The following is a 13,382-nucleotide window of genomic DNA, read 5'->3' on the forward strand; positions in this document are numbered from 1 at the left end:
AAATTGGTTACTATTTCAGAATTATGAAAAAAACACCACTTTCAAAGAGGTATATCTGATGCTTTTATTGGTTGACATCTAGTAGCATTGCCTTGTTAGGCAATTATATACACTGTTACATGTTGTTGAGATCCTAATGCATTCATCTGATTATATTTTTTGTATTGGGCCACTAATAAAATATGTTTAAAGTTCTAACAGACCTGCTATTGGGATTAGATTTTGTGGTTCTCATGCTACAAGTTACCACTCTTGTTTTTCTGGATTAGACCTGGATTTGGTGGCAGGTACTGGTTTCAATCTGTTAAAGTCCTTCATTCTTTGCCTATCTTACATCTTTATCTATATTAGTAAGTGATATTTTTTCAACATGAAAAAGTTGTATTTGTTTTTCTATTAAGTTGTCCAGGTATAAATGTCAGAATTCTTACGATGACATTCAGAAGCTGAATACTGAGTAACTTATCATTGGTTGGTTGGTTTAATCCAACAATGTGTTTTAATTGTCTGCTGTTTCAACTCAGAGTAAGTTTTGCAATTCCCAAGGCAGCATAGACAGGAAGGACATTTATTTGATTTTTCTTCTATGACTTCAAACTTGGATGAAAAGCTATCAAAACTACAAGGAACATCAACCAGGCATATGGCCTTAGATCTGTTATTGAACATACAGTTTATCATTGTTTCCAAAGGTTTTAACATGGAGTTGAAAGTCTTGAAGACCATGAAGGTCGTGGAAGGAAGCCATCCTTAGATGAAAACACATTAAGGGAAACAGTTGAGACAGACCCTTGCACAACAGTACGTGAGCTTGCAGAAAAGTTAGGCACAAGGAAATCAAGCATTGCCAACCACCTGAGTGTGATTGGAATGAAGAAAAAGTTGGATAAGTGGGTTCTGCGTGAGCTGACTGAAGATCAACGAAATTGGTATCATGAGACCTACTCTGTGCTGCTATTGTGGAACTGAAACGATCCATTTCTTGAATGGATAGTGACATGCGATGAAAAGTGAATTCTGTATGACATTTGGAAACGATCTGCACAATGGCTTGATCACAAAACAGCCCCAAAGCATTTCCCATAGCCAATGTTTCACCAAAGAAAGGTCATGGTGGACTGGGGCTAGCATTATTCACTACAACTTTTTGAATCTATGAGAAACAATCACAGCAAACAAATACTGGCAAGAATTGGCTGAAATACATTGAAAGTTGTGTGAGAAACAACCAGCTTTAGTTAAATTGAAGGGGCTCTATTCTTCCTGACAATGCTCATCGCCATGTGTGAAGGAAGATGATTCAAAAATTGAATGAATTTGGAATTAAGGTTCTACCTCATCCACCTTATTCCCGAGACCTTTGCCCTACAAATTTTCATTTTTCCAAACACTTTGACAACTTTTTGAAGAATAAATGCTTTCAAAACCAGGCAGCTGCAGAAGAAGCTCTGAGGGAGTTCATTGACCATAGAAACTGATTTCTACAACATGGGTATAAACAGCATCGTTACATGTTGGCAAAAGTGTGTTGAAGAATGGTGCTTACTTTGATGAAAGCATGTTTTACAAAACTGGTTTGTACTTTTCCAAACTTCTGGAGATTTATTTCTGGACAACCTAATACATTGAGGTTTAGTGGTTAATGTACCTTTTTTTGTACCAATTGTGACTTGTAATGTTTTTCACATGCTTCAATAAATATTTATTTCAGTTTGTTACTTGTTATATTCTTCACGTGTCTCTTGTTATTTTACAATAGAAATTGATCTTTTTTTATTACTTTGATCTTCACTTTCACATTTATTTGCCAAGGCTAAATTGTTATTTGGAACACCTTTCAGGTTTTACTTTTGACTGTTCATCAAAATTTACATTAAAGGTCTTTACTTTTGACATTTAGATAAATTATTAAAATATTACTTGTTTTGAATGCTGCATAACATTCCTGTTTTGTTCTTCATGTTTAAGTCATAGGTTTGTATATTCTATACATTTTAAAATTAAGATAATATTAGTTATTTTCTTCTTATCAGGTGGTAGAAATTTCTCGAGACTACTGTGTTGGTGCTCTTGAATATACAGATTTATCAAATGAAACAGTTTACACTAGATGTCACTGTTCAGTGTCACTCCTGGTTTGTATTTCTCGTAATTCTTGTATAGTCTAGTTCAAAGTATGATAAACTCATAGTTGGTTAGAGCTCTTCAGTAGCATTCTATCAATTTGATTGTCTTGTATTTGTTAGTTATTCACTATGTTAAAGATGGTGTTAGAGTTCGGTTCTTAGAATTTACTATACTTTTTTTTTACCCTGTAAATAACTATATAATTGGAAGATTAAACTTGACAGTTATTATTGTTTGTATTCTTTCTTCATATCATTTTATTGAATAAGACTGGAATTTTAAAGTTCCTATGTTAAACTTAGATTGACCTGTTCAAATATATCTTGAAACATCAAAGACTGAGTGGTTTGTCTTTATACTCATGAGAGACACAGAAATCTATCTGTTAGTTGAATTTTTAGATCTTAAAAGATGCTTAAGTACTAAATTAAACATAGTGTTATGAAAGAAGGTGTTGATCATTTTATGTAGAATATATTTTACAAAAAAGAACTTTCATATTTTCTTTTTAAGGCTGTACACTCTTCTTACTATAGTTCCAAAACTGAGCTAGTATATAATTGAATTTAGTTGTTTGTTTCTGTTCTATCTTAATTTTGTTATGCATGCTGTCCAATGCTGGATCAGGCTTTTTGGTATTTTCTCTTTAATGATAGTCAAATTGTACTATACACGTTTTGATGGAAGTCTGTATTAGGCCATTCAGAAGTTGTAGTTTGTTATTGTGTTTATTCTGATTATTAATTTTTTTTTTTAGCTATTATCTATACATTTATTAGGCTTTTCAATTTTAGGCATTGGACACGACAACTGGCAAGGAAATTTTTTTTGCTGTCTCTGACCCCTGTTGTAATATCTTGAAATTGCAGCTTGATTCTGCCCTGTGTTCTGTTATATTTTATGGGGATTTGGCACTCTTAGTGTTTCAGTAGTTTGTTGTACTGGTTCACACGTGTTGGGGTGAAGTTTTTATTGTGAAGCAGATTTTATTTGCAAGAGTTTATGGTTTCTTATCTTAGGCTGCAGCTTCTGAATTAGGTTTTTATAACATTTAATTTGTGTTGCTAAGGTTCTATTTCCCTCTGTCTCAACCTTTTTCATTTTCTATCTTCACAGATCTTTGTGTTGACATGTAAAGTATGTTTCTCTTACGTTAACCGAGTGAGTTCCTTTATAATTTTTTATTCATATTTTGAAGGTTGTGTATTGCTTCTTTCCTTTGTCTCATTTTCCTGTAGGAAATATTTATAAAACATTTAATTAATTTAACCTGTTTCATTCCAAAAATGCAAACACTAACCTAAATAATGATTTCATATTCTCTCTCCCCTTGTTGGAAGAAATATTGCAGCAAAACACCTTTTATTGTGTTAAAGCTGGTAAGTAGTAAGTATCTTCCATATCATGTGTGCATATAGAAGTTATCTCACTTTATTTTATGTTTGTGTGTGTGTGTGTGTAAAAGTTGCTTCTAAAATTTAGTTTAAAAATTGAGTACCTCTTTTTCAAAAAAAAGAAAAGAAAAATTTTGATAACACTTGTGACCATTCAGGGGCAAAGTTCACCCTAATACTACTTTCAAATTACCAGTGGGAATTTTTGTAAGTTGAAAAGCAACTGACAGATTGATGACATAAAAATAAATGAACAGGGAACCAATAAAATTAATATTATTTCTTTTAGATAGCATGCAAGAATACTCAAGTCATGAGATAGTTGTATTATGTGAAGTTGTGGTCAATGTAAGGTTTGCAATGCAATGATTGAAAGGTTTAGAAATGTAAAATACACATAAGTAAGAAAGGAAGCTCTATGGCAGTTTATTGCAAGACAGAAAATAATGCCAGCTCTTATATATTTGATTTTGTTAGTTATAGAAGTTCTAAAACAAAAGTAGAATCAATTGCATTTGACAGTTTTAAAACTAGAGTGGAACACTTCTAAGTGGCCACCCTCAGATTTGGTCACCCTTGAAAGTGGTCATTCAATTACAGTCCCTTTTTTTCCTCCATTTACCTCCTTGTTAAAGTATTTCTCCCTTTTATCAGGCCAGTTTGTCTCAGTCCCAAAGGTGGCTGCTTTAGAGGGGTTCCACTGTATTTATAGTTATAAATAAGGAACAGGTATTAGCAGGGAACAAGATGTGCAACTATGTTTTACACTTTCACAAATTTTATCTGTTCCTAGGGAAAGTTTAAATATTTCCATTCCTATATAAAAAAATTTGAGAGACCCAACATCAAAAACTTGGGTTAGCTGTTCTGTTTGTGTTTTGATTATTACTACTGTTTGATTTATGACATAAGGTCGTAAAATTTATGTAGAAACACAATTTTAAACCTGAAAATTTTAATTAAAGTTTTATTTTGTGGATGATTTCAGAGAATTTTGGAAATTTAATGTTGTCATGTGCTTAAAGAAACCAATAAAACACCATTTAGTGGGTTGACTATTGCACCTGTGTCAGTAGTCTAGCCAAAGGTTATATTAAATAATTGTCTCTGTAACTTAGTTGTAAATTGTAGTTGCTCTGCTATATCAGTCCTTCCTTTCTCCACTGAGAAATGTTAGCAAAATGTTACTACGTAAAGCAGTAAAAAGTGGCTTTTGGTGAGTGAGAAATTATAGTGGGCTTATATACTGCTGAAACGTGGTATATAACCAATGGTCATGAGACGTAACTTGTTATGTAGCTTAACAGACAAGCAATAAAATCTAAAAGTAATATATATGCATTACTGAAAATCTGTTTCTCAAACTGAATCAAAATATGTAGCTTTATAAATCAATACACCAGAAATCTAATGCCCATAATGATTGGAACAGATGAAGCCATTATATCATATTTTTTACTATAAATTCACATGCATCTTATTAAATTTGGCCATTGTAGTTGCTCCTAAATTGAAACATTAAGCCATGGCTGCAAAATGTCTTTCAAGACATAAATCAAAATCTTTTAAACAATGTTATCTTGGAAGATTTTATAAAACTAATTGTAAAATAAAGTGAATTGGATATTATTTAAGAATCAAATGAAACACAGAGTTTTTCTTCTTGTTTGAAATGAAATATTAATTACTTATAAATGTTGTATGTGCAGTATAAATGCTTGGTAATGTTCTGATTAAATGCCTCATATATACCCATTCTCGTAGTCTTTTGTTGCCTAAAAGTATCATTGGGAAAACTACAGTTCACTACGAAATAAATATATATATATATTACTGCTATGTAAACACAGTTTGAGTACTTGATTCATCTGTATAAAATCAATCAAACATCCTTTGTTTCTCTGACTATGAGGAGATATTGAATTGACAGCAGTTCAGTTGTCAATTATTTTGATGGTAGCTTCTTTTAGTTGTCAGCTTTTGTATAATTATTAATATTACAATGAAAGAAATATATTAGTATAACCTTCATTAAAAATAGAACTAAATATTTAAATTTATCTTTTAACTTTTTCTTGCATTTTAATTATACAGATGCAGGCCTCGTAGATAAGAAATAAATTTGAAACTGACCACAAGTAAAAGATTGTCATAGTAATTTAGCAAAATATTAGAGTATTTAGATGCTGTTTTTAAAATTCCCCAATTAAATATAAAAACTTAATTCATTTTCTTTATTAAAGGTTATACTAAAATGTACAAAATTAAATTTCTTACACCTTTTAAATATTAAGAAAACCTTTTCATTGAAACTGCTGTTATGTGATACAGTCCAGGTCTTGTTAGACAAAATATGAAAAGACTTTTGGAGAAGCAGCTGATTTTCAAGAAAATAAACTGTTTGCAAATCCATTAGATCTCAAGATCTGGGTTATGATAGTGAAGTAGAGAGAAGCAGTAAACCCAAATATTAATTTACGTGGTACAATTAAACAAGGCAGACATTTCTACAAAAATTCATTGAGCAAGCATATTTGTATTCCAACATTGCTATTTCTGGTACTGATCAAAATTATGTGATTGAACTTTTGAAGTTGGCCCTTGAGAAATTAAGTGATTAGAAATGGTTTAAAAATTCTCAAGTTAAACAGAATCTTCACTCTAATGGCAGTTGTAACTGACTTTCTTATCTGAAAGACTTGCATTATTTTGGATATTCATGTATGGCACTAGAATAAACGTTATATTTTACTTTGGAAAAGTTAATTTTACTGTAGTAACGTGTTTCATTTTATTATTCTACAGTAATATTTTTGTGTTTTAAAGTATAAGGGCATCGTCTTATTGCCACTTTCCTATTTGACTGCATTAGATCTAGGATTTTCAAATATGGTTTTGAAATGGTATTCAAATTTAATTAAAAATGAATATAAGCTTTGTGCCAGAAAGTGCTCAAGCAGTTTCAAAGCATGCCAAAACTGGTGTCTTGTTATTCTGTCTTCAAAGGTTGTAACAACATATTTTGTAAACTCTGTGATAATCTAGGTAATTTGACAGTATAGCTGATTGGCCCAGTATCACTGATATAGGTTCAGTATCAGATGCAGTTATACACCTTTCTTTATTATGTATACATATTACATTTGTATACATTTATAGGTGTATATTTATAAGGTATGACATCAGAAATGTCAAAGTAAATCATCTTAAAGATAATTAGTAATGCATTAATTGTTGATACAGACTTTATTGAAATATTAGGTTACTAGATATGCAGCTTATTTTAAGATATCTTCAGAAAGTTGAAATTTGATTTGAGTGAAAACAGTTATTTTTCAAAATTTAAAATACTTTTTGTTCAAATATTTAAGAAAACAACAGGCCGAACAAGGCAGAATGATAAAATAAAAAAATTAAAATAGTAATATTGGAGAGAGAGAGAGAGAACTTTTTATCGACAAGTTTTAATCTGTAGAAACATAACATAGATGGAGCTGTTGCAGAAGGAAATTGATACATTGTTCTCAAGGCAGGAGCACACAAGTGTGGCTGTTGGCTGGCTATTCATGTTTACTAAAAATTCAAGAAACAACCAACGGCTGTTGAGTTATTGAAGAGATGGGATAACATGCTGTAACGATAAATTAGATTTAAAATTAATATTTAGAAAAATACTGTTTTAAATAAAAAATGTTTAACTGTGTTACTCTTTGCTTTTAAAATATGTATACGAAATAATACTTACATTGTGATTCAAATTAAACTCGCTCAAAAAATGTAATTATATGCATTTTTATGATTGGTATGGGTAATTCGTCGTTTTGAGGTGGGTACTTCATGCGATTATTTATTAAATGCGTTTTTCTATGGACATTTTACTTAATGAGAAACGAAAATGTTTTGAGGAAGAAATAGAAACAACATTAGCACCTCTTTTTGAATTAAAAGCAAGGTGAAGTGATTTACGGATGACGTTTGCAAGTTTATCAACGTTACTGACGGTGCTTGGAAATTGTCATTATTTTTATTTTATTTTATTGTTACTGATTATAAAACCGTTTTCATTAACTAGAGGTCGCTAAAATGCAGATTATGATAATACTCAGTGACGCATGTTTTGAGTCTCCCTTAAATTAGCAAGCGTAAAATGTACCATTAGTTTTACTTTTGGATATTAGAAACTTAAAGCGTGAGTTTTACATCCTTGTTACGTGGTAAATGCATTGTAAGTTAGATCTTTAATATTGACCACTTAAACAATATCCAGTATGGTGTTGACAAACTGATTTTTTAGAAAGTTTTTCATCACAGGAAGCGAAAAGTGAAAACAGTGTTTCCACTAATCCATGTAGTTCCCTGGTACTGTTAACGCACACATTACGAAAAACATCGACTTGCCTTTAGTATTTTCTTAACGCTCCTACGAAAAGTGGGGCCTAATAGGCCCCAGAGCAACTTGAAAGGTTATTAATATTAGGCTAATAATTTTGTATTTAAATGAAATTGCCATTTAAATCCATTAATGAATGGATTAACGAGATTCCCACTGTCCCTATCTACTATCTAGCGGAACCACAGCCAGGGGAATGGGCTTGGAGAAATCAGGAGTAGAAACGTCTTTTCGTAGGAGTGTTAAACAATTATTTCTCTCGATGTGGCATAGCATGAGAAGGAGAAATGTATTGCTTAGGTGAATTTAATTTATTTATATATACTGCTTTTAGTTATGTAATAATCAAGCAAGTTTTATTTTCTGTTTGTTTTTAAAATACGATTTCATAAAAAAAATACTTGTTTATTTGAATGACACAATATACGCTTAATGAGCTCGTGGCCGGATCGAAAATCCGCATGGTTCAAACATATTGAATAGCGGATCAACGTAAAGAAGCAATTGACAGTACTTGTCCCTTAAAATGGGTTCCGGCATGGCCAGATGGTTACGGCGCTCTACTCGTAATCTGAGGGTCGCGGGTTCGAATCCCCGTCGCACCAAACATGCACGTCCTTTCAGCCGTGGGGGCGTTATAAAGTTACGGTCAATCCCACTAATCGTTGGTAAAAGAGTAGAACAAGAGTTGGCTGTGGGTGGTGATGACTAGCTGCCTTCCCTCTAGTTTTACACTGCTAAATTAGGGACGGATAGCCCTCGTGTAGCTTTGCGCGAAATTCAAATCAGACCAAACCCTTGAAATGGGATTCACTGCTACTTTTCTAACGCCTCCATTCTGATAATCGAAGTGTGTAAGGTAACACCATACCTCGAACTTCTCACCGTTATAAATCCTTTCATGGTGGAAATTCTTCAGTATTCTTTTATACTCGTACGCGTGCCATGTTTTTGCGCTGTTGATATATTAAAACAGAAACATATAATGAATGGAATCATACTGCCGCGAACCTTTCGCTACCGTTTACGTTAATGAATTGTTTGTTTACCTCATCTTTTACGGTTTGTTATAAGAAATGAAACCACTTTAATCTAATTACCCAACTTACGAATGATATTAATTACATTAAAAATTCCCATTACAGTTACATTTAGCTTTTTTTGAGAAGTAATCTACTTTATGAACACTAAACTTACGGTGTGTACAATTATGCGTTAAATTAAAAAAACAACCCAAAAAGAAACAAACAATTTGAGGGAATAATATTATGAGATTAAATTTGTTGAACTTTTGCACAAAGCTACTCGAGGAATATCTGCTCAAGCCATCCCTAATTCTGATGTGAGCACTAGAGGAAAAACAGTCAATACCGTAAATCTACAACTATTTTTAAGAACGAGAAATTTAATATGGCGGATTTACTGCCGTATTATAACTTTCCCAATGCTGAAAAATCAAGCATATTCGATAAGGGAATTCAAACTCGCGAGCAAAATTGCGATTCGAGGGCCCCTAACCATCAGAATAAAGAGGTGAACTAACCTTAAAAATAAAGGGCTAGTTTTATGGAGAAAAGAGCGAAACATCCTTTAGGTAGTTGGATGAACTACAACTGAATTAGATTCAAATACATCCGCCCCGTTTTGATGGTTTCATGGTAAGCTGAATACTTATAACGCTAACATTCGGATATCGATACTCGCGGTAGGCATAATACAGATAGCTCAATGTAGCTTTCTGCTTAACAGTAAGTTAAACAACCACAGAATCGGCTTATTTGTCTTGCTAGCAAGACTAAAAAAAAAAGACCCTGTTCTATAATGTATGACATTTTGTAAATTTGCAGCACAAAATAAGGAAAGAATTATTTGCTGAAACTTTAATTTAATGAAACTTTACGCAAAATATAACCTTGGACTATTACATTCCATTTTCGGAGTTCTATATACAAACAAGAAGAAACGAGAGGGAATCTTCAATAACCGCGACACTCAATGTTTTCCTTTTCATTGTATTTTTTGTACGTCATCAATACCAAGCGGAGCGCGCGTGTAACTCATTCGGTTTTATTATTCTTCAGGATTTTTACCACTTTACTCTCAAATCGAAATAATTTTAGGCAGTATTAGAATACATTAATCTGTGCGAGATTGGGCGTGGCTAAATACATCAGTCGAAAGAGTTTGACTTCCTGAGTTCAAAACTGTATTCAGATCTCCAGTCAGTCGGGAGATGACGGAGCTGTGAAATAAACGTTTGTGCATGAAAAAACGACACAAAAAACTTGGAGTTTTTCTAAGAGCTGTTCAGCTGCAGCTAAAAGAAAGAGACTTCAGTAATTATATTAGCTTAGTTTTCTAGCATTCGTCAAGTTCAAATTGTCACATATACGTACGTGTTAACAAAATTCATACAATTTGAGAAGTTGGATCAGAACTATATATTAGACCACATAAACACAACAACAAAGGTATCTCCAATCTCTTTCTTAAAACATTACCAAATGAAATTTACAATATTTTAAGGTTTAAGATAGTAAGGTTTGTTTTTAAAGACAAAGATAATTGGCTAAGCTCAGGAGCATCATGCTGCTAGAAAGCGCGGGGATCACAATAAGTTTGGTTTTGAGTTTCGCGCAAAGCTACTCGAGGGCTATCTGCGCTAGCCGTCTAATTTAGCAGTGTAAGGCTAGAGGGAAGGCAGCTAGTCACCACCACCCACCGCCAACACTTTTACCAACGAATAGTGGGATTGACCGTCACATGACGCCCTCACGGCTGAAAGGACGAGCATGTTTGGTGCGACTGGGATTCGAACCCACGCCCCTCGGATAACGAGTCGGACGCCTTAACACACTTGGCCATGCCGGGCCCAGGCAGAGTAAGAAAACGGTAAGTTTTGTTTTCTGTGAGAGTGCTTTTGTCAATAACCATACAAATAAATATTCCTCTGTTAGTGCAGCGGTAGGTTTGCTGATTTACAATGCTATAATCAGGGTTTCGAATTTCGTTGGTGGACACCGCCGCTAGCCCGATGTGGCTTTTCTATAAGAAAACACACACACACACACAAACAAATAAATAAATGGGACGCCTTTTTTCTCTTCATATTAAATTTTCGCTGTTAGAGTGGATATCTTTTTGTTACCCAATTCAGACTAATATTGTGAACATGTTTAGTCAAATGTTTGCACATGAATTTAGGATTAGAACTGTTTGTAGAAAGTATCGGGGAAAAACATGGCCTATGGGCACGATGCCACTGTTGAAAACTGACGAATAGTGTGTTGTTATCAAAAAGTCACACCAGATTCTCTGCTGTTTCCGTCGAGGGGATTCGAACTCTTCCTTCTGTGTTGGAAGTCCAAATACCGTTGTTCTATTGGAGCACTAACCGTATAATCCCTGAGACTTGTCGCTGAGTCGCAGAAGCTAAAAACTAAAGGTACAGAGACAGGAAGATTTCTTTAAATATCTGTTTGTAACATTTAAATATGCTTACAGGTGCATGATTTATATTGTATTTACGTGTGTGTATTTTCTTATAGCAAAGCCACTTAGGGCTATATGCTGAGTCCCCCGAAGGGAATCGAACCACTTATTGTTGTATTTGTGAATTATACATCAACTTGCTAAATTTTATCATTAGATTGTGTGTTTATTTAAGAAGTATTTAGAAATTATTGCGTATTGTATAGGACAAAAAAAAAAAGACAATTTTCAAAACTAATGCTATATACAAAATGTGTCCCATGCTCCTTTATCGGATAATACTTGAAGTTAAAACGTAGATGCCATAATGCAACAACAAAACCTAACTCAGAATGAATAAGTGATGAACTGAGGTGTCATTTGTCACCGATTTTCACATTCAGTGTTGTGATAGAGACTTTGTCCATGTTACTTCGCTAGTGCTTCATTCAGGAATTGTGTCAATAACTAAACATTTTTCTTATGAATCTCATTTTCAGGGTAAAGACATGAATGTGGAAGGAAATTATCAAATGAATGGATATATTCCATAGTTTACAATACCCAGGATTAATTTCTTTACTTTATCGTATTTTCAAAAAAAAAGTTTGTTCAATAAAGTATAATCATTGTAATGACCGACTGCAAAGGTTGTATATATATTAAACCACACAACAACATCTGGTAAAATGAAAGATAGCTTTATTTGAGCGCGATATCTACATTCTTGAAGGAAATTAAATTCTGACTTGGTGCAAGTAAGGAAACAGTCTCCATTCGTCCGATATGTTACAGAGTGGTCACCAGGTTCTTGTCGACCAGCTAGGAGGGAAACTGTATCTGGACGGTTGATGAATTGCTTCGTTGCTATCTGATAACTGTAAACTCACAGTAAATATATTTTTTAAAACGTGTATAGAAAGATCATTTTGTAGCACAATAAAAAAACAAAGAGGGCTTTGTACTGAAACAGCTTAACAACAACATAATAATAATATCACATAATTTACAATAGCAAGGCAAGGTACAAGGAGTAAAGAAGTAAACAACTTAGGCTGGACAATGGTCAGCTGGAGAACCAACATTTAATGAGAGCACAGCGTCAATCATGTCCTTTCGCCAGATGCACCTTCCCCCCTTTGCTGTTCTTTAAGTTTTGGAATGAGTATTTTTATGATCTAACAATAACGTTCTAGACCTTCTGAGCACCGTGTTCTAATATGCATAGATAAAAGATAGATATAATTATACCTACTTTGGGCTCAGTCGCATGCCTTAACTGGATTAATTACCATTCTTTCTTCTTTTTTTGTTGTAAATACTTTTTTTTTTTTTATAAATGAATTGTTTAACATTGCCCTATCCGTTCCCTAAACAATACAGCTTTCCATTCCAAGCTATATCTTTGTGACCCCGCCCAACAGAATAAACCATGAAAGATTCTTTTGATTAACTTATGTGAAGTAAGAGCACTTACAGGGCCACAAAATGGCTTTGGCAGATGATCCGTTCTGTCCCTTTAATATCAACTTCATTCTGAAATGCAGGCAGTATTTTGCACATTGTAGAAGAGTGAAGATTTAAAAAACAATGGTTTAATTTTCAAACTGCATAACACTTGAATGAGCTAAGAGTTGGTGTACAATCACGGAAGCCTAGATGTATCTCCGTGTTTACCAGAATAACGGAGGATATTCTAAAGATAGCGATAAACAACAGAGCTAGCAGTTCAAAATCTGTTGCTCTGGCTAGAAGAGGATAAGTGGAAATCTTAAGATAAAGAGTAATATATCGTTTTAAGCATTATATTCATAGACCATGCAAAATTTGTAAAGATTCTGGTGTTTCTTTCACGCATTGATACGTTTCACCCGCTTAAATTAGTGGAAGTTTTTATTTTAATTTTAGAATTCACCTTTAAAAGATTTCCCACAACTAGAATAGGAAAGAAATTACAGGACATGAAAAGAATTTAATGCTGAATTGCGTTTTAATATTTA

At 33.3% G+C, this 13,382-nt stretch overlaps 1 protein-coding gene across 12 annotated transcripts in view; it reads left to right on the forward strand.

The window, feature by feature from the left end:
- Positions 1 to 13,382, forward strand: part of LOC143244401 (uncharacterized) — an 85,319-nt gene that overhangs the window by 20,590 nt on the left and 51,347 nt on the right. Inside the window, exon 4 of one of the 12 annotated variants that reach the window (XR_013025077.1) lies at positions 11,134 to 11,356. The exons of 7 other annotated variants lie outside the window; for them this stretch is intronic. The gene's annotated coding sequence lies outside the window, so the exon portion shown is untranslated. Of the gene's footprint in view, positions 1 to 692; positions 1,728 to 2,033; positions 5,273 to 7,009; positions 11,065 to 11,133; positions 11,357 to 11,882; positions 12,297 to 13,382 lie in introns of those variants that run through there. 4 more of the 12 variants (XR_013025080.1, XR_013025069.1, XR_013025078.1 and 1 more) reach the window with 4 other exon arrangements.

Source organism: Tachypleus tridentatus, chromosome 1 (assembly GCF_004210375.1).
Source record: "Tachypleus tridentatus isolate NWPU-2018 chromosome 1, ASM421037v1, whole genome shotgun sequence".
Classification (NCBI taxonomy): domain Eukaryota; kingdom Metazoa; phylum Arthropoda; class Merostomata; order Xiphosura; family Limulidae; genus Tachypleus; species Tachypleus tridentatus.